This window comes from Colletes latitarsis, chromosome 1 (genome assembly GCF_051014445.1).
Source record: "Colletes latitarsis isolate SP2378_abdomen chromosome 1, iyColLati1, whole genome shotgun sequence".
Taxonomy (NCBI): domain Eukaryota; kingdom Metazoa; phylum Arthropoda; class Insecta; order Hymenoptera; family Colletidae; genus Colletes; species Colletes latitarsis.
This window is the reverse complement of record NC_135134.1, coordinates 55,220,320-55,241,540: the sequence shown is the minus strand read 5'-3', so window position 1 is coordinate 55,241,540 and position 21,221 is coordinate 55,220,320. Positions and strand designations below refer to the sequence as shown.

The window sequence follows — 21,221 nt, the reverse complement described above, 5'->3', positions numbered from 1 at the left end:
GTAATATTATCAAAGAAAATTAGGTATTTTTTCCCAGACACTATCAAACAGTCTCTTTCCTATGAGAACATTCCTTTCTTTATTTTCTATTGTATACGGTATTGTGCACGGTGTTTTCTGCTCCTTAAAATACAATAACTTTTAATTTGGACGCGTAATATATTCATAACGGGGTTTTTTATAGCGCATTTAACCCGCTTAACCGATAACTAGATTAATCGACCTTCCGTAATTTCTTCAACATTAATGAGTTGCATCATTGTTTGCTTCCATCCCATAAACATTGTAGGCCATACTATTGCTCCGAAATTTCAATCTTGTAAAAATTCTTGGAACAAATAAAGACTTTCCCGTCAAGGAATAGAAGGTAAAATATTTTCGCAAGCTTCCCCGAACAACGTGGGCGATTTAGAAATGAAAATTGGACTCGTACGTGGGTAAATGGCCGCCACCGTATGTCGAAAGCGACAAAAGGTGCATCTTCTCCTTCTCTTCCGTCGGCGAGTCGCGTGTCGGCGATGTTTTCGATTCGTCTCGAATATTTCATTCACGACGTCGAGAGCACGAGAGATGATTCGTGAGTCGCGCGGACCGGTCCACGGGAATGGACTTTTTCAGCAATTAAAACGAGGAAAAAGAAGCCCGGCGCGGCCGGTGGCGTTCGTTCGCTCCAAACGTCACGAAGACGTGGGTTCAGCTTCCAAGAACGCGGAGAGGCCCGGGCCTCTCTGTATCTGGGCTGCCGGACGGTTTACGACATTCGGCGTAGCCATAAATCGTGGTCCGCGGACCGATTTATACATCGATATCGGGTGCACTTAAGTATACAAATGTGCCCTTAATTGGACTGTCTCCTCCCGTGCGTACTATAAAAGCGGCACTTCACTCGCCACCCAAATCACCGCTGACAGGAACTCCTTTTAAGTTGGAAATATGGCCACTGAAGGTGGCCACCGTTCACCCGACGTACGCGTGTACAACTTGGGGGTACAAAAATTATTTCCGCCGCGGGGATCCCTCCTCGTCCGGAATTCGTAGACGCAAACTTTCGACAGGTGTCGGATCCAACCCCATTCGAGACAGACCACGCGCGTCGCTAACCTAACAGGGAAAGCATGCTACGAGCCACTTAGGAAAAGATGATTTTCATTGCAGCAGGTTTCGAGCTTCTTTGATTGGATATTATGGAAGTGAAATGTGAACATTGTGAGGATAAAAATCGCCAAGGGAAAGTGTAGAGATACGTTAATCAAGTAGCTTACCGATTTCTATGAACTAACAATTAGAAATAATTGTACATAGCTGTCATCTGCAGCCATGTATCGACTAAGAAAATGGAGCTTACGAAAAACAATTTAAAAAAATCGATTTACTAGGAAATTGTCTCAGAGTCGAACATAATTGGAATCATTATTTTTGGAGTACGTCATTAGCTACCGTCCCGAGAACGCATGGAACCGGTGCAACGGCGATAATTAAATGTATTAGAAAATGTTGGCGCATCTGGAGATTAATAACGAGATTAGAAGGATACCAAACGGAATTTCCATCCCTGGCTTGGAAACGGGTAATTAGCTCCTGATTGATAATTTATTGGCCTACAGTACGGTAAGCAGGATCATATAGTTGGGAGAATTAATGCTTTCTCCGGAGGGGATTCTTTGTCGCCCGAAGTCGATAAGAAAACGAGGCAGAAGCGTTTAATACCGCAATACGAGGAGGAAGAAACCACGGCAAGGCAGCGAGTTAACGAATCTCGGTGGCAAAAATTTCGATGTCGTTTATATTATGGCACATCTTTCCTGGTGTCTCGCTTCCTGTCTTTAACGCGTTCGAAATTCCTGTCCGTGTTTTTTGCACACTGCTCGTAAATGTGCGATCGCGTCCCTCTCTGCAGTCTCTCTTTCTCCCTCTTACGCGAGAAATCTGGTCGGTTAAATACGACGCGGAGGCGAATGCTTCAGCTTTGACTAATTTACGAGTAGCCGGCGACAGGTTCTGCATTTTATCATTACAATCTCATACGCGATCATTTTTCGAATCAAGCTACCCACTTTAACTTATAATCTGTCCATTCCTATGAACCGTACGTCTGTATTTTCTTTTAAGTTGTACACTATTTTTGCTATAACTGTTTTTCACCTGGCGCGCAGGGTGTTTAGCGTAATGTGCTTTTAATGTTACAATAGCGTTCGCTGCGAGCCGAGCGACCGTAATTAATTCAATTTAGTTATTTACACTCAACGTTCAAGATACCGTGTGCTACCTTGCCGAACATTCGCAAACACTTGTACAAATGTCTTGTGCATCATTGTATTAAATACTATAACCGGTTTCTTAATCTTTGGACCGACGTTTCCTAGCATGGAACGTACGATCCACAAGGTGGAGAGGGGCAATTTTATATATTTTATTAAACGTATAAAAATATAATTTGTTTGAAGATGATTCGTCACGTAAGACACGCACGCTACTTAAAACCTACAAAACGGTGTTTACAATTTATGGAATAATTGCTGTTAAATGAAATCATGTGTAAGTAAATAGTTTACAAGAGGAAGAACACGGAAATCATTATTATTACTTTGTCTATGGAAGGCCCGAGAAGACGTATGTGCTTGGGATCTCTAAGCGTCTCAATGCGATCTTGCTTGTAACGTTGCTTATTAGTGCTGATTTCTATGAGCAGATCAAGTAGCAGATGTTTGAAAAGTACTTTTACGAGATATCTGTTGGAATCAATTTATGTTACGAGTAATCAAGTTTGTCTTGTACGTAAGAAAGCGAAATAATCATCTTCCTCGTTTAATGATATTTCATTTCTACAAACGAACGGCCACGTTGCAAGCAAAGAACGAAAATTTGTTATACACACAGTGACAATGCAATCGACAAATATACATTTCCAAAATGGGTTGAGGTATCTAACGATGGTGATTTCGAAGACACAAAACCGAACGGAGGAGCAATTAAAAGTAATGATTCGTGTCGATAGAAGATGATGCGTGATACATGACTTCGAGTATTCGTAGAATATCAAGCATTCTGCAGAAATCAATTTTCTCCCCACGCTTACAACAAATTGAAACGGCAAACGAACATGACATTTGAATTCTGCGGGAAATCACCGTAAAACATTCGTTAGGCTCAGTTTCAATTTGCGAATCATTATTAGAGCGATAGGAAAGAGACGCATTTTTTAAATAGATAGTTATATGGAAGAAATAAAAATTAAACGAGTAACAAGTGCTAAATAGAACCAAAGCAAATAACAAAGGAAAGAATCGCCTATTACGACGACGCCAAATTGCCTATTTCTATGACAACGCAACAAAAGTAATTGCAAAGTGTCACGTATTATTAATCCATTGGTTACATTGTACGCCAGAGTAGCACTCTATTGTTGAAATTTAAATGTCATGCATAAATGAATGACGTTGCAGTTGATGTAGTAGCTTCCTCGGTTCTAAACTGTCTTCTTTGGTCGAAGAAAAATATTCTTCGCGTACCTCAAGATTCAATAAATGTAATCGAATTCAAAATTACATAGAATAATTTTAGAAATTGGCACAAATGCTATATCAAATCCGATAATGGGCACTATCCTTCGATGATCATATTCTTTTTTATGCAACAATACAAGATCCATGCATCTTTTTCGCATAAATCAATTAATCTTATCATTCTGCGTATAAAACTGTTAAACGACGATTGTTAGAAACACCTCACGAGATATTTTATATTTTATGTTTGTAAATTACTTTACTGCAACGGGTGTTCAAGTACTCCTCCGTGTACATTTCAACATTATATTACTGGTTTCTTTCCATTCAAATTACACAAGCAGCTACGTCTTTGCAATTGGATTTAATTTTAACTTTCGTGTCATCGATTTAATCAGAAGGCCTCGAATGCACACTGCCCACCGAATAAAAAATTACGGAATAACTATTGTTTCCTGGAATACGTGACGCATACCGCAACAGTGTGCTTTCAAGTTCGAAGGGGTTGAAATAAATGTGGTTTGAAAATGAAAAATCGAGTGTCTTGTTTGCATATTCGTGAATCCCCGGAGAGGCGCGATCCGGAGCGTGTAATTTCCTGGTCGTCATCTAGCTGGATGACGCGGATGATTGCAACCGCAGCTACCGTGTGTACGTAAAAACCGATCCGTTCGAGAAAGTCGAGCGTGTTGGGACGTCGCGGCGGCCAAAGCGCGCCGCCGCGTTACCGCCCGTAACAGCAATTTCATTGACGATTGTTCCGCGAGCAGCGGGACGTTTTTGTCGGCTTAATTAAAATAATCAGAAATTACGCTAGCTGCCCATTACCGAAGCAACCTACCAAAACGGGGAACAAGTTCCCGCGAGAGTTCTGTCGTGGATCGTTGCTACGAATTCCGCGCCTGTCCCTCTTTCAGTCAGTTTACGCGCAGCGTATTTTATTAATTCCGCGAAATTAACAATGTTCGCAAACACTTTTCGTAGAAACTTCACCCTCGGTTATCTCGTACATTTGTTTTCCCGCTGTCGATTGTCGCTTTACAAGGCGGTTTGAAACTTTGTAGTTTTATCCAATTTGTATCTTTAACGCCGGATCTACCGACGAATCACGCGTATCTACTTCTACCAGGTACAAATTACTTGTGCTTGGAAAGAACAAGTATTATGGTACGGGATAATGTTTGCTTCAGACTACATTCGAGATATTTTCTCGCTACGTTGATAAAGGTAAGCTCGTTTGTTGGTTGTAAAAGGAACGATAATTATGGCGTTTTGTCCTAGCGGATAGGATCCGCTGGAATATATACATATGTATCGATGAGACCTCTATCGAACCTAAGACAAAACGCCATAATTGTCGTTGTTCACACAACCAATAAGAATGCTCGCGTACCTTTATTAACATAATCAAAGATTGCTTTTTACGCACAGATTTGGTCAACATTCTTCCCACACTACACCTGTTTCGCAACACTTAAGTGGTACTTTTCGAATTAGTAAAATTTTTTAGAACCAGAAAAATATTAACATTTGATAATCAAACGTTAGTATACCAACTCGTTACGAAGGATTCGATAAAATTATACACCATTAGTAATCTATTAAAACACACTGTATAATATACAATCTATAAATCGCACTTCGTAAAACTCGTTACTACTTTCTCCTTCGAACTACGAGAACACTCAAAGTGGGAAAAATACCCAAATCGAGATATACAAATGTCAGGAGAAAATGTCGGGAAATCCCAAGCATGTCAACTACTCGAAGAAGGGTCGAATAAAAGACGATAGGGGCTTAGGTACATCAGAACTCGGGACGTACATAAACGTAGAATGTTTGAAAACATTTCAATCACAACAAATATCATATTTCAACGGTACGATTAAAAGGAACACTTAAATTATTATAAAAGAGACAAACAAGGACAAAAATGGGAACAAAAAAATTGTTAGGTCCGGGTCCTGAACCGGTTTCGTCCAAAAGATAATTTCCGCAGCCTAACACCCCACTCGCTGCCAAATCGCTTTCGTTCTTACGAGTTAACGTTTGTGCTAGACGCAACGTCGATGAAGACTAATATTTTTATGTTACTTTTTGGGAACTATAAGTTGATATAATCTACCATCTCGTGTTGCTCTGTACGATACCATCCATTACAGATCTGATAAAATATTTACGCATTATTCAAGCACAATAAAAAAAAGAAATGTAAATACCTTGTAACTGGATGTAGTAACAGAAGAGAATTATTTTATAAAATCAAGAACGCGTTACAGTTTGCAGGCTAAGCGCATGGCCGTTGCAAAACAGAACAAACACGTACTCATTATGCGTTGCGCTTTCCTTCGTGCTGGATGCTTTTAAACGAGAGATTCGTAGCTTACATTAGAATTGATTAAGATTACGGTTCAGACATCGACACGTAGGATAGTATGTCCGAATGCAGTTAATCCTTTCATTAATTAACGCGTATACGTAATGAACGCGTGCGGTATTCAGAAAACCATGTCCTAGTCCCCGCGTCGAATTCAGCGTGGCAGTCGACGATTTAAGGGGTTAACGAGTCGACTGTCCGTAATTGAAATCGTAAATAGGAGATTTTTGCAGAAGTATGCATACCCTACTGTGTTTTCTAAATTAAAGTGATTTTGCTATCACCGCAAGTCCAAAAAATAAAAGAACGGTGTAAAGCGAGTCTCTCTCGCGGACTGATAACCCGGCGGCGAAGTTTCACTGGAGAGGTTCGCGGGATTCTGTCGCGGTTGTCGATCGACGCGTTACATTGTAAACGTGACCGAGCAGCCGGGCAATATTTTCACTTCTCGCGAGCAGCGCTGAAATCAAGCCAGGTCCCCGGCGATCACGTGCTCGCGATAACAGGTCGAGCCCGACGATGTTTGTTCCGTCCGTGTCTACAACGGAGCGCCGCCGCGAACGATTATCGACGTTCGACAATCGAAGGATTTATCGTTCCATTTGCCGGCGCGCTCGAATTCGCTCGGATCCTGGCCTGGCCTCGCGCGCACGACTCCGCTCGGAGTCTCGCGGTGCCGCGAAACCGGGAACTCCTTACACGTCCCGCGGTTCCACGAACGCCAATTCCTCTTTACTTATCGGCGAGCTTTATTAGGAGATACCTTTCGACAGATACTCCGGCGAGCACACGTTTTCTGCCGAGTCGAACCAGACCCCGAACAGGAGTCGGAGCACGGATCGGACACTGTTCGCCGCAAAGTTCGCCGTCCTCTATACGCGGTGTTCGAAGCGACCCTCGTAGCTTTCAAACAATATAGCGACTCACCGTCAGTTCCAACTGGTAGCCTCCGCGGAACAGGAGCGTCGGTCGCGCGAATCATTTATCACCAGGAGCGTACGGTAATCGGCTTCTCCTGGCGGGAGCTCGGGGATGATATCACGGCACAAACGGTCCACGCTCGACACCGAGATTTTTCGAGGATACCTCGCACTGATCACGGCACGATCACAGGAACAGCCAAGCTATCCGTTACAACTAATTGAGCAATCGACGAAGTCACCAGAAGCAAGCGGCCGCGTTCTGAGGGACCGGAAGCCCCGATTATTTGTCAACGAAACGCGATAACACGGCACTGGCCACGGGACGCAACAATGGACACCAGTTTTCGCGCTGTTCACTTTTATTCACAGCCGGGCACGGCGATGACAACCGCGCCTGCGGACGGTTCAATCCGATCGCCGGCAGAAAAGGAACGATTAGAAACGGACAGGGGGGAACGAGAGCGAGAGGAACGGGACAGGAACAGCGCCAAAGGAGCCAGGAGACGAAGAAAAAGAAGACACCCCAGGGGAAGCGAAGAAGAGGCGACACTGGTTGCTCGCCCGACGCGGATGGGAAATACCCTTCGGGGTCCTCGCTTGCCAACCGAGTTTCCCCGTCGACCACTCGAAACTATGACGGTTTACGTTCGCTCGCGGAACGATGACAGTAGCGGCGACGTACGTGCAACGGAACCAACCTTCCAGAACAATTAACCCCAAAGTCTAATCGATTTAATTAGGCGTCGGCCGTAGCCTCTTTCCGATCGATCCTGCCCATCTCGTCCGTCGAGTCCCGAGTCCTCCTTCTCTTCCTCCCCGTCATCGGGTCCCCGCGATCCTAATCGACGAGTCGACGTCTTTCTTCTTGTCCGGCAGAGAGATCGGCCACGCCAAATCGACTATTCTTTCCGATCGCGGTTGACGAACGTTCGCGATTCCGCTATTTACACTTCACGACTGTTCGTCATCCTGCTGTTCGCGTTTCGCGGCTCTTCCCAATCTTGACTATTTGCATTTAACAACTGTTCGCGATCTCGCTAATCACAGCTAACGACTGTTCACGATCCGTCCACCGACCACACTCGATGACTGATCGTGTCCACACTCGACCACGATGCTTGTTCGCGATCGACGACTGTTCTCGACCCTGCCGTTGACGGTAGACGAGAAATCGCGAGACGCTTGCCAACCACGTTTGACGATCGATCGCGATCCAGCCCGAGTGGACGTCGACCGATCGATGAACACCAAAGGGATAAACAAACACTGGAAGGTCCGCGAACAGGTGGATCGGCGATTTAGGTCGAACGTTTAGGTTGGGGAGTAAAGGGCGAAGGGCGAAGGGCGAAGGACGAAGGACGAAGGACGAAGGGTGGGCGAAAAAGGGAGGTTAGCGATTTCCCACGTGTTCAGAGAGGCGGGCCGCCCCGTACGCGGCTTGCTGTTAGAGGGCGCGGCGGCGAGACCGTGCGTCCCGTCATCCTTTGACCCCGCGAGGAGCGTGCACCGATGAGGTCGTCGACGGCGAATGCACCGGGTGTCGCGTGCACGCGCGCGGTCCCTGCCGATCGTTTCTCGCGCGGTTTCTTCCGGCCGGATCGGCCAGGATTTTCCCAGGGTTTCGCGGCGAGGATCCGGGGTAGCGGCGACGGCGGCACACAGGGGCGAAACTGTCGCGACGCGGCGGGGACTGGCGCGAATGCCCACGGACGATGACAATGATAATGATATAACAATAGCGTGCGTTCTCCGCTGGTTCAGATCTTACACTGAAGACCAAGGTACACATACACATGTGTGTCGGCCGGGCCGGCAGGTAGAAGAAGGAGGTAGAGGCTGAGAGGTAGGAGGAGTGTGGTGGAGTGTGGCTCCGGAGGGAGGGGAGCCACGGTCTTGTGCACCGGCCACACACAATCGCTCCGGCACGGACCCACACACACACACACACACACACGCGCGCGCGCGAAGAGAACGAGCGCGAGCGAGCACGAGAGAGGTAACGTGGCTCTCTACGCTGCGCTGTGCGCGGCGGACAGCTCCGTAGGAAGTCTCTGTGTGCTCCTCCGGGCCCCGTTCGGAGCGTCTCTCCCTCGTTCTTTCGCGTTCTGTCTCGCGACGCACCGTGTGCGTGGCTCCGTGCGTGAATGCGTGCGCCCGATCAGCCACGTGTGCGTGGATACACGCGAGGAGACAACGCCATACCGCGCCACACAGAGGTACCCCAGCATCGGGCCAGCCTCGTCCCGCCACGGCACCTCGCCTCGCTTACATACGATACGATACGATACGAGCGAGCCACAAGGCAGGCAGGTAGCGCACAAAACTAAAGAGACTCGCAGAACCCGGAGAGAGAGATAGCGACGGCCCCGCGGCGGCGGTGGCGGCGGCGGATCGGCGGATCGGCAGACCGAGAGACCGACAGAGAGAAACTTACGCCGTCAGGAGGCTGAGAGAAAGGGACGGGGTGGAAAGAGGAAGCCCGGGGACTAACCACTAGCGTTCTGAGAGAACAGAGTGACCAGAGAGAAGAGACGAGAGGAGAAGAAACGACCAGGTACCCGTGGAGGGGTGTCCGTTGCTGCTGGTGCTGCCGATGCTGCTGTTGCTGTTTAAGCCGCGAGTACGCACGCTTTAAGGCAGTCGCGCGAGTATTATCTCCCTCCTCCCTCCGCCCATCGGCTTCCCAACCTTCTAGAACTTCTGTTCTGGGGATGAAAGTGGGGTAAGCCGGAGCTGGACGTATCGGCCTCTCTGTGTTCATTGATCGGACGCGTTCGTTTGGGTCGTGAGTGCCGCCGCTTGTCTCACCTTTGCCAGAGTTCATCGAACAGTTCATCCGAAGATGATGACTTCGATCGAACCGAACGTCGCGTCGTTGCTTCCTCCCATATCTACCGCCCATATACACGCAGAACGATTTTCCTAAACGGTGCCCGGCAATTAGTCCAGCTCGAGGGGCTCTCGATTCCACCGATCACTCTTATCGCGACGAGAGATCGATAAAACCAACGAACGAAGCGTAAGAAGGATTAAGACGCGAGAGGACGATCGGTGGGTACATTTGGAGCACCGCAGCCCCGGCTGTCTCGTTTCCATCGACCGAATTACCTGTCATCTCTTCTTATCTCGGACAATCCGTTCATCCGTTTCTCGGGGTACGGTCTCCCGTTCGTTTCTCGTGATGCTCTCGTTTCATTCCACGGATCCTTTTTGCTCGTCTCGATGCAACGCGGTCCCCAGGTCCGCCGACGATCGTGAAATTAATTGTACCGATATACCCCCGCGCGGCTCGCATGAAAATAAATCTACCGCGTCCTCAGCAACGAGAAACACCGTCCCACGAGCCTGACAGCTGGGCGGCGGCTATCTCTCGGATGCAAGGTTCGTACGAGAATCCACGCAAAAGATCGACACGCGTCAACAATAGCAGCGGCACCGTTACATAAATCGAATTACCTAACAGTCGCTCCGAGTCATTGCACAACTGTGTTTGCGCGCGCGTCGATGGTACCAAAGTGATTTGTTTGCGCGCGATTTAGAACATCTGTGCGCACGGCCTTCACCGACTCATTCGTAGGCACATTCGTGATAATAACCTCGCGCGTCAGGACTCGAAGGACGTTCTTGAAAGCTCCGTTAGCTTTCACGGAACGGCAACAGCCTTTTCTCGATCCCGAAAGGGTTGATCGGTCTAACTGGACGAGAACTCTACTCGAACAATCTTTACTATAAGTAGCAAAGGGTATTTGGTCTCGTTCGAATTTCAAATTCAAACAGACCAACGCAAACTAGCACGAGAAACCTACGCGTTTAGGAAGATGTCTCGAATACACCTTTAACCACCCTACGTCTGATAGAATAAGAGTTAGAATGAATTAGACTATGCAGTATTGTACAAACTTCCACAAACTTTAAGAGATCTCATCGACTAGCAACTATTTATCGACAAATCTTCAAACACCGTCAACTGTGTTGAAGCACAAGTAGACGAAGTAATATTAAAACAAGAGGAACGTGTAAGAACAGATAATCGGACGAGATCAAGTTTGGAGAATACGGTGCGCGTGGACGAAATTGCCTGTCCAAACTGAAGACGACATCCTTCGTTGCTTCAGCATCATGTAACCGAACGTTGTCGTGTAGCAGTATGATCCGGCAGTATTTCCGACCAGTAGTTTACCATCTCGTTCGGTCCAGTTCATCTCTTACATTAATCGTCGTGACGATCTTGTCTCGTTTGAGTAGCTCATTATAGGGCACACATTCCACGCGTCACATTGTTGCACGGTGTAACTTTTCTCTCGTGGGAATTAAGTTTGTAGTCGCTGGTATTATCGCGAATCGAACGACGCTGTTAATTTTTATATGTCATTAAATTATACAGAATAAAAAATTATTTTGAAATAAGTTCTTTCTTAAAAAAAAAAAAAAAAAAAAAACACGCTACTTTATACGTACTTTCTCATTAACATCGAATGGGCATTAAATAAGCAGTGAAATTTACATGAAGAAAGATACGAAAATCATGATTATTCGGCCCACACGAGACGAATCTATCTAGATCCAGAGGGAATCTTAATATAACGTTAATTGCCATTTCGTTGCAGGATTCGCGTCGCGAATAAACTGTCGATAAATTCTTAAGTCCTGTATCGATAGCGACGAAGAAATTTTCAGACAGGTGACCATTTAATATAGGACAAGCTGCTGGACAACCGAAGATATCTACAAATGGATCGACGCACTTAACGAAAGTAAAAATGAATTATCATACGCGTGGTGCGGGGGGACGTAAACGTTATCGTATACGACTAAATTAACTTTTCATATGGCGAGTGTCAATGGCGCGTATCTTATACGGCACGGAAGCGATCGGGTTCGAGGATCTTTTGCGCGCCAAGTGTGTAACCGAGTACGTTCTAAGGATACTCGTGAAATTTGTGACACGAGCGTGTGCCCCTGTGTGTTAGGTTAAGTATGCAATGCGATCATAATGCGGGTTAGTCGACGGTATGTTTCAGGGTGTCTCGCATAGCTCGACTTTACTCGTTATGCAACGTAACTTTCCGCAACTTACATTTTCTTTCGCTTATGCAATGAAGACGTTATAGTAATAATAATAATGATTGATACAAGTAACACGCAGCTTCATAAGTAACTGAAAAAGCTTTAGGGCAAAAGACGAGACAGCTGATAGTGTCGCGAATCAAGTATTTGCTGACTCGAAGAAGATCATTTATTACCAGCAGTCTCGTAAACTGGGATTCTTGAGAAGTCGAATAACTTACGCGATGTGGTAATAATGTTTCGAGAATAACTAGGTTAAAAATTTCTGTAAATTTCGAGAGAAACGTTGGTAAATCGGTGGTATTCTCGGACGAGCTGAAATGGTTTTTGCGACGCAAAAGACGCGACTGCAGGCTAGAAAACCCGGTCGCGAGTGGGTTCTCGCGGACACTTAACAGGGACGATGGTGGGCTGATACTTTTACGCGGACGCGATCACATATTTCATGTCAGTTTGACTCGGTCGAGGGTTTTTTCTTTGGCCTCTCGATCCGGAGCTTCTACATCGAATATCATCACGGCGCGTGTATACAGTACGGTTGGCGTACGCAGTTGTAATTGCCGACGCGCTCTCGGACCTGGGTATTCTTATCTGGTCCGCGCGTCGGACGACAGGCGAACCGAGGCGAGTCGCGTCCGTTCGCGTCGATCCCACCAGCCATGTCCGATTGACCGCGTGTGAGAACACGATATCGCACGAATGAGTTATGATCCTTATTCGAGGATTTGCATACCGATTCATTATGCGCCGGTGGAAGTCAAAATTGGAACGCGACGTGGCGCAACCGATCACGCCCGCCCCGCCGCTCTCGACTCCACAACTGGAGGAGACGATAAATCAAAGAGACTCTCCCCGTGCCACGGTTCTTTATTTTTCCGTACAACGCGGCACGCACTCCCGTTCTCTCCGACGTAGGTAGACAACCCATCGGGGTTGTTACAACAAGAAGAACGCTACACACAGAGAAAATGGAAAATTCTGCTAATTTGAAATCATGAAAGACTGCGAATATTTAGCGCACAGGTGTCTAGAAATGGTAAATGGCGTAGCGAAGCAGAAAGGTGGAGTCGATTCTTACCGAAGGCGATCGAAGCAGCAGCAGGAACGCAGGGAGAGCATCGTGTCCTGCGAGCGATGTATCCAGGACACTTTGCTGCGGACGTCAACAAGGACGCCAGGAACGCTCCATCGTGATCACGCGTCGATCGAGACCACGTACGCGAACGGGATAATGGATTCCGCGGTGAAAGACACTCGCGTGTTTAGCAGGTCTGGGTTATTAAGGCGGCTCGGGGGCGGATTTATCGCGTGCCTCCTGGACATTAACTGGGCAAAGTGTCAAGGGCGACTGAGCTTGTTACGGCGCGGATGGTACACTTTATCAGCGGCCGAACATTGACGGGAAACCGTGAGAAAGAGAGACGGATAGGCTGATAGAAAGCGGCCCGAAGGATGTTACAGAGGCTGGTAACGGGCTAGAATCGAGGAGAAAGGGACGGAGTGAGACAGCGACGGGGGAGAAAGGGTTCGTTCGAAAAGCAGGGTACCCGTGTCCATTGACCGTAGGTACGCCAGTGTCGACCGCATCGATAATTCGATAAAGTGTCCTCACATTACCCTATTGATTGCTCCATTGTCCCGCGACGCTTCTCGGCGATGGCCTCGTCGAAGCTTTCAACCCCTTGGTTCAGCGCTTTGCTTCCTCTTCCTTAGTCTCACCGGCCGACTCGTTTGTGTACACGATTATAACGATATTTCCATACGTAAAGGGATAGTTCTGTATCGATCGACCTGCCGTGGCTTCGTTAATCATACCGAACACAAGGGACCGCCTATTGAATTTCGTCGGACCTCTCCTACCGGCTCGCCATCTTCTTGCCACCCAAACGATCGGACTTCCGTTGCAAAATCGCGATCCGAGGGTTACGCTTTCGACTACCTACACTGGAAGGAGCTTCTAATATCCTAAAGACCTCGATACATGTAGCGCTTGCACCTTGACCTTATCTACCAGAGTCTAATAGAGCTACCCTCCGGGAATAGGGTACTTTGGAAAATCTCGACAAACAGTGTCAACATCGATGGAACCGGTGCACGAACGTGGGAGTCGTTTAGGAATTCGCTGGTCCCCGCGATCTTCATATATCAACGGCCACGCGAACAAACGGATGGATCTCTCGTGAAATCGGCTATCGATTATACCCGAGGAGGGTCTCGAAAGAAAGCTGGCACAGGGTGGGCGGCGAGGGGCGAGGCGAAGAGAGGGAGAGAGAGAGACCCGGGCCTCTACTGCATGCCTGAATCCTAATTGAATCGTCAGGATGCTCGACTACCGGCCCTTCTCTGGTCCGCTGACATCAAGAATGTGACAGACAGTCGGGCATCGTGCCCTTTTCAGAATCCCTTCGCGTCGAACTTCCAGCGACCTGCCTTACGTTTCGGATGTATTGCCCATCGTCCCGGTGAGCTCGTTTACGCATAATTTGGCCGACCGTGATTTGGGTTTACGGCGTGCGAAGACCCACACACTCAGAAACTCCCAGGGAATCCCAGATACCTTCACGCTTAGGGATTCGAACGTGTCATTTTGCATTTTTGCTCCGAGACTTAAAAGATCAGTTAAAAACTGTATCTTATTAGTAATTTAATTTATCACCTATACTTCGATCCCTTACGAACCGCCCTTTTGCCGATATTGGCACGCAGGCGTATCGCCTTTACTCTAGTCTTTTGTTATATTAGCTGTTTAGCGTTTCTCGCCGTGTCCACCTACGGTATAATTAATCAAATACCTCGTTACTTCTCTCAAAAACAATTTGCATGATGTTTCTCTGACGCAGTCACATATTAACCTTTCGAAACATAATTTCTCTGTGTAGCGAACACAGTTAATTATGTGCGATGAACAATGAAAGCGAATTCCTCTAACCAATCTTTCACGAGTGGGTTCATGAACACGAGAAAACTTATGGAGTCTTCAGCCATTTAGATCTTCCTCTTTAACAGGTTTCTTTAGAGTCAATGTAAAATTGTATTCTATTGGAAATAATTTCACGTTTCGACCTCGGTTCTAAGTCCTTTGTAGACAAATAATTATCTTGAAAAATAAGGGTTGATTCACACGGTGGAAGGAATGACTTAAATTATAACATAAATCGTAGCTGTTGGAGGGTCTTCATCGTATTAGTCGAACCCTATGGAACCAATGATTTTCGTTTCTATTCGAAACAATAACCGCCGAGGAGATTTCGTTTCTGGCCTCTGGGGAATCTTCTGACATTGGACTTGAGCTAAGCCTATCGTCGTAGTGTTTGTACCTGTTCCTGTGGGCGGAGCACGGCGTGCCATTCTATTTCAGCTCGGCTTTCATTCATAACTTGGGTTTTTAATAGCTTGCCGCAGCACAACGCGCAGCGCCTCTGGCGACATTCGAGGATAGCCCCGATTTCTTCGTCCCCTCGACGACACAAACTATTCTCTTCTTCATCACGTCTAAAACTTTTTCCCCGACTCTCAATAGCTACGATCCTCCACGAAGCAACTGCCTCAATCTTATCTATTACTTACATTTTCGGATTTATTCGGACCTAACAAAAATTCTAATTCTATCAAGCTAATAAGATAGGTCAATCTTTTCCTCGTCGACCAGAAATAATTACAATTCGATAAGATTACCACCATACAGGTATTCGATTTCTTTTCTGCGAAAATTTATTTCCAGCTAATATTATATTTACCGAAATATCCTGTGTTTTCCTGACATCTTTATAATCTTGCTTCTTTTCGTGTTGCGCGGACGATGCAGTAAATCGAACCCGGAAAGAAATACAATTACTCAAAACGAGAGTGCATAAGGTTTAACCTGTTGCAATCCTTTGACGACTCGAGTTCACGCGACAATTTCAAGCTAAGAAATCAACCAACATCTGCATCTTGCCAAATCCAGCGATCTATATAAATATTAGGCTACAGCGTAAGTTCTTCCGGCCAGACAGGTAATCGTTTTTCAAAAACACCTGGCACTTGTAATTAAATTGTACAGGTTGTCTCGCAAAGTACTCGAGAAAGTTCTTGGTATGTGTAGCAGGTTCTGAGCAAAATAGGTCACATACAATATGGGCCTATTCCTTTACCATATTTTTACTTTGATTTTAGTAGTATCCTTGATTTTCGTCTTATTTTGGCCTCTAGAATCTCCCATTTAAACTTTTTGCAGGTGTGGCCGACCACCCTGTATATACGAATATATAAAAATCGTAACTTGCTTTTCGTTTACCTGTTCTGAGATCCCTAAATAAGGCTATCTAAAAAAATTGTGCAAACTTTTATATTTTACCTTCAAATATCTGTTAAAAACTACAAGTTTTTTCAGGACTCCTTTAATCCAATAAAATATAACTTTTAAAACTGAATTTATGCGAAAATTTAAAATGTCAATATAAAATATTAATTTAAAACGAAGAAGAAGTGGTTTAAAAGTTAAGAGTTCGCACATAACTTTTAATTATAAAAGTTAACAGTTTCATTCAAAGCGTCGTTATTTCAAACATAAATTTTAAGTATTTACATTCGTACTGAAATTAATGTTACTATTATAAATTACGACCATGTCGAGGCCAACTTTTACTTTCTATTCGCAACAGTCCCTCTTTCCTAAGTAATGATTTATAACATGGAATAATGATTAGATTTGAAATTTTTGTCGGAATAATATGAATATATTACGAATAATATTCCACGCTAATTATTATTCTATGAAACCCTTTTGCAAATTTAAATTTTAATTTATTTATTTCTGAAATGATATCGTTAATATATTGAATTAACATTGAGTTTGAATAGACACAGTATCAAAAATAATTCGTTTTATGAAACACTTTTGATAGCAGAAATTAAATAATATTCTGATTCGAGTATGTATGTTATGACTTTGCAATAATTGATAGTAATTATACAGAGTATCCCCTACAAGTTCATAAGCGTTTGACATTGTATCTTATGTTTATTGTATTTGTTTGAAATCTTCATCTTAGACAGTTTCTTGTGCAGAATTTTTTAATCGTCTCCGAGTACTTCTCGCGAACTCCTTTCCCATTGAAACAGCTTTGGATCCGACTTCTAACTCGAATGGATTCAGGGAGGCGCTAATGAAGAAATCAGTTACGCTGGTGTAGCGGGAAACGTGTGTTGGTTTGCTAAGATCGCGAGCAATTCCATTCGCAAGAAACCCGGAATTACGCAACCAGGTATGCTCTGTCGGGAATGATATATTGTAGATGCGATACGAAGATTAGATTTCTCTGGGCAGATATAATATTATGCTCGCGGAACACGAATGTTTCCTGCTTGACAAAAGAGAAACGCCGCTAATCCCTCTGTAAGGGAGCATCGTTGCGACGATGGACGCGTTTCCGGACGGAGAACCGGAAGGGCGCCTGTTACCGTCGAAAGTGCGCATCTGCTCGCATAACCGTAACACGATCCAGAGAAATTCCGTCTGACATCACGGGAGAGGCAGATCGGGCCCGTTCCAATCAGATCGTTATCGCGATTTTTATAAGGCGAACGGTAAATTCGTTCTGTGCGTGCGTTTAATGCTCGTGCGATCTCCATGGAGCGAGATAGCGCCAACGAAACGGGTCCAATTAATCCGACAGGGCACAGACGTACTTCGCGTTCCATATGTTTCCGGTTTTCAAAGTTCTCCAGATGCGTCCCAACGTATCACGCGTTGTAAGTATGTCTGTTACACGGACTTTTATTGCTCTCGTTGCTCGGTTAATTCGGTGGAAATTTGTCCAAACGAACACCATTTCGTATAATTGAATATCGGTAATTCTCATTCTATCGCGTATTGTTATCAACGGTTTTACTCTTTTATTCCCGTGGACGAGAGGGCAACCTAATTTTTAGCGAAGACAATGTACAGGTGCTGGTGACAGGTTTATCGTGTGATAATAGTGTCGCGTACTTTGTTTTCGAACAAAAATAATCCTTAAATTATGTTGCCGGGTTAGAGTAGGCAGTCAAAGGGTTGAGAAAAAATTGGGACCCGTCCGATTGCCGAGGACAGTTTCTCTATTGTTCGTCGAAATCCCGTTGAACGTTTCGAGGTCCACGAAACGTCCTCGAGAGGCTTCGTGGCGGTTCCGTCAGGCGAAGAGCATTTTTGTCGCAGGTGCGGACGAATGTTCACCAACAAATCATTGCCCGCGGTCGGGCGAGCCGCGAAGAGCGTGTCTTGGTAAGCCGATTAATCCTATCGAGCGTATCTCCTCTGTTGCGGAGGATGGAAGGCCGTGACACGCATATAGGTAGAAACGCGAGGTCCTTTGGGCGCGATCATCCTCTCTCCGGACCCGAGGAAGGAGAATAAAGTGCAGGGGGTGAGGGCGCGGAGGGAGGGACGGGATAACCGAACAAAGAAGGAAGAGGGATAAGGAGGGAGGTACATGCACGGCGCGAAGACGAGGGGGCGGGTAGAGAGGTGAGGGCGACGCCACGAGGCTTATAAATAGACACGCGGATAATCACTCAGGATTTATGGTAACCACGGATTATCAAGTTGTACAAGGGGGTATATTTCATATTCGCGACGTTACCTTATTTCAATGGGGGAATACCTGTTCCGCGCGTTACAAACTGCATGAACGCGCATACACGGGACGACGCGAGTGTTGGATCCGCGCGCTCGCGCGAGTGTACGTGCATGCAACGCATCGGAGACCGCGCACCAAGGCACCGCGGAACTGGCTCGAAGAGGCGTCCAGGTGCTATCCCCCTTTCTCTCTTACCTTAGAGTCCCTCTTTCTCCCTACCTCGATCCCTTACTCTCTCTCTCTCTTTCTATCCCGATCACAGCTTTGCCCTTCTCTCAAAATCATTCCCACGTTCAACGGCTACAAAAGTGCCCGGCCACTTTTCCGAGAGACCGATCCCCTGACCGATCACCGACGACACCGTACACCGGCTCGATATCCGCTCTCGAGATTAGAGCCGGGACTCTTAACGGCCAGAACGGCGTCGTTGGCGTCGCCCGTCAGTGCTGGAATTTCAAAACCACTCGACCGAAAGGATGAAATTGCAGGCGAGATACAGGGAAAGACACGGACTCTGAAACTGCTACCAGAGAAGGACGAGCCTTGTTACCGATCCACCACAGAATGCTGCTTTTTATACGTCGTCTCTCGCGATTTTGGACGCGCGCCCATGATCTAGTGGGGGTGTCCACGGTGATCCAATGATCTAGAATACGATAAGGCCGAGTCCTAATAATAAACTGGGGTTGTTTATCAACGCCATTAGCTTCTGCTGTTCTTAAAAAATTCTTTTTCCAAATAACTGGCGGATTATTCTCTGCTCGATGGTGTGGACGATTAGATTGTTTTCGATTATTTAATCCTTTAGCGGAAGGTTCAGCTACGTTATCTGTAGTACGCAGTGTTCGCGAGATCCGGAATGTCGTGGTACAAGTTAATTTGCATTAATAATCTAAATAGATATGCCACGAGCTATTTACGACATAGACGTTCCGCTGATAATCGGTCTATATCACTTACATATGTACATGTTTCACTTTCTTCGGATCGTTACTTGCGGATTAGTCTGCGTTCGATGATGTGAGTGATTAGACACTGTATCCAGTGATATCGACCAATCATCGCGTACAAATTGATACAAGATTCCCTTGTAGAATAGTAACACTTCGGTATAGGATAGAAACGACCCAGTTAATGTTAGTCGTATAAATATAGAAAGGTAGGAATATCCTATTATTCCAGAAGCCAGCATTCAGAGTGACACGCTTACACGTATTAATCAGCAACGACAGACTCATCTATCCATCATGAAAAATCACCGATAGGAGGAACTCTCTACCACTATAATAGAATAGCTAACTTTTGCGTCGCACCGAGCGACCCAGAATCGGTCAACCATGAATAGTTAAACGCGTACATTCGTCAAACACGTTTTGTAAAGATTCCCACCAGCCATCGTCAAGTACACGTTTCATCCGTTTCGGTATTTCATTCTTTGCCTCAGAGTTCACATTACATAAGGAAAGATTAAGGTGAAATAAAGAAAAGGAACGACACAACCATAGCTAATAAAGATATTAAGGTAGACGATTGGTAAATTACACAGATTTACACTTCTCGGTAATACGCGGTGTGAATTGTACAATACGTACTGTGACGATGTATATTAAGCGTTCGACTACCGCAAAGATCTCGCAAGAAAACTCTATTACAGTCAGCATCGTAATTTAGGATTCTTTGACCCTCGGACCAATTGACAGCGGCATGGGCGGTCATTTGTGACCCGTGCTACTATGTACTTTAGAAATAGTCTCTCCACCTAAGCGTCAGGTTATTATGCCTCTGTAAAAATTACTCGAAAAGAAGAAAAGAAAATGATTATTACGTAGAGGGCAATTCTAAGGCAGTGTTCGATTCCAAGTCAATAAATACGTCTCCACGACTTCGATACGAAACGTTCCGAGCGATGTTAATGTGTAATTTTTATATACTCGCGAGACGCAGATAGAAGTCAATCGGTACGTATCGACTATGTTCAGAAAGATAAAGTAATTGCAATTGATATCTGTTTGACACGTTGGCTATCGCCTACAAATTAAGTCGTAGTTGCCGATCTATCACCGGACGCCAATAACACGCCAATAAAACGTCAACATCCCAGTGCTTGTGCCACTCAAAGTTGACTCATTTATGTCAGACATAGTTACGCAGACATTAGTTATGGGAAGACCTAAGACAAACGTTATCCTACAATTTTTCTAACATTTCTCGACAACGGGTTAAAAATGGGTTCGAAAATAATACCGGGAAAGTTGGTATGCCGTACGCGAGAAAAAATGCGTGTGAAACGCCTGTAAGCGTAACCCCCCCTGGCCGACGACCCTTATCGAGCCGCGGGTATCTCGCATAGTTGGCCGATCGATCCATCGTGATCCGTCACTGGAAAACGGAAAATGATTCCCCGGCAACGTGTTTATCGATTTCGAACAAAGGTGCGCCGCGAGTCCCGATAAACGAACGTAGATCTGTCCGTGGCGATTGCCGCGGCGATTCATTCGTTCGCGGCAATTACGAAGGAGCTCGAGGATGGAACGCACACGAGGCTTCGAGCGCGAGTCAACTCTGTCGGTTCGCCGACAGAGGCATCGCGTGTACCGCAGATAATATCGCCAGGATGCAACAATAGAGGCGAGCCTCTCTTCCCGCTCTCTCCCCTTCGAGATCTCACCGCGTCTTCCCTCGGTCCTGCCACCCCCATCCCCTACCCCCTCGCCAAATATTCCCACAGAGCAACCTTACATGTCGGATTAAC

At 45.8% G+C, this 21,221-nt stretch overlaps 1 protein-coding gene across 2 annotated transcripts in view; it reads right to left on the bottom strand.

Moving 5' to 3' along the window:
- Positions 1 to 21,221, bottom strand: part of Sox102f (transcription factor Sox102F) — a 323,902-nt gene that overhangs the window by 172,776 nt on the left and 129,905 nt on the right. Inside the window, exon 1 of one of the 2 annotated variants that reach the window (XM_076772769.1) lies at positions 6,808 to 8,515. The exons of the other annotated variant lie outside the window; for it this stretch is intronic. The gene's annotated coding sequence lies outside the window, so the exon portion shown is untranslated. Of the gene's footprint in view, positions 1 to 6,807; positions 8,516 to 21,221 lie in introns of those variants that run through there. 2 annotated transcript variants of the gene reach the window in all.